Below are 1310 nucleotides of genomic sequence, written 5' to 3'. Positions count from 1 at the left end.
TACTTCTTGATGCCCAGGGCGAAGCCGCAGGTAGGAGTCAGGGCTGGTGCTGAGGCAGGCCCTGCCTGGGAGGGGAGGCCGTGTCCCAGCCGGGCCTGGCCAGCCTGGGCCAGGAGGCTTGGGGCAGGCATGGGCCTGGCCCTGGCAATGCCTTGGGTTTGTGGGTGCTGCTGAAGCTACTGGGGACTCCCTCTCACCCGCTGCTTTCTGTGCCCATATAGGAAAGGAGGCTGAGAAGACGCTGTTACAGAAGAAACCAGGAGATTCGCAGAGGTGAGCAGCCCAGGACAAGGACAGGTGCCCTGGAAAGATACCGCCTGGCCCCATGTGCCAGCTGCCCTACCAGGGGCTCCCAGTCCACTGACTGTCTGTCTTCTCTGCCAACAGTTCGGGATGCCCATGACTCTTCACAGCCCTCAAAGAAACCGTAAGTGGAGCCATTCACTCTGGAGAGTGACAGCCTTCTCTGGTCAACCCCACGAAATGAGGTCCTGCTAATACTGTGCTTTGCTTCTTCACAGATGTCCCAAACACCCGGAGCTGGATGGTGTGCCTAGACTAACCCAACAGTTCAACACGATCCTCGAGGACCTCAACAGATACATTGAAATGTGAGGCCACTGAAGAGGGGATGGGAAGGGGAGAAGGGGATGGAGTAGCGAACATTGTCAGGGGAAAAAGACTGGGGGAGGACACAGGGAAATTTGCGGACCTCAAGTCTGAGGGGCAATGCCATTACAGAGGCAATGGATTTACCAGAAAAATTCAGAGCCTGACAGCATTCCTCACTTGTCCTGAACTTCTGTACGCGGTGGGTAGGGAGGGAGTCACTGGCACACACTGATTTGGACCCCATGGCAGTAACACTGCCTGCCAGATCCTCTGAGGCAGCAGTAGAGCCCTGAAGTGCTCAGGAGTCCTGGACTCAGCCTTTCCCTCCTCCTCCTCCTCCCACAGGTACAGCTTCGAGATTACTGAGCGCACTGATGACTCCCTCAATCCCATCAGTACAACGGAAACCAGCTCCTCTTCAGGGATGTCTCTGTCCACTGGGAGAAGGAACTCCTGCACTTCTGTCGTCAAAATGAAAGCCCACCACTCTTCGAAGACCTCTCCATCATCTTGTAGCAATGTATCCATCACTTCTGTTTTGGACATGGATCCCTGCTGCTCTTCAAGGGCCTCCTTTTCCACTTGGAGTGACAACTCCCTTGCTGCCGTTGTGGCAACAAATGCCAGTTGCTGTTCAAAGGCCCCACTGATCCCATACAAGGACGACTCCCACACTTACACCAGGATGAGTGAAAGTG

The 1310-nt window shown here is 55.3% G+C and overlaps 1 long non-coding RNA gene across 1 annotated transcript; it reads left to right on the top strand.

The window, feature by feature from the left end:
* The first annotated feature begins 245 nt into the window (after window positions 1-245).
* LOC309875934 lies at window positions 246-1095 on the top strand. The gene is made up of 3 exons (XR_014317099.1): window positions 246-427; window positions 522-611; window positions 958-1095. It is a non-coding gene; the product is annotated as an uncharacterized lncRNA (long non-coding RNA).
* The last annotated feature ends 215 nt before the right edge of the window (window positions 1096-1310 follow it).

This window comes from Aythya marila (assembly GCF_965140915.1).
Source record: "Aythya marila genome assembly, chromosome: 3".
NCBI lineage: Eukaryota > Metazoa > Chordata > Aves > Anseriformes > Anatidae > Aythya > Aythya marila.
This window is presented reverse-complemented; position numbering and strand designations above follow the sequence as displayed.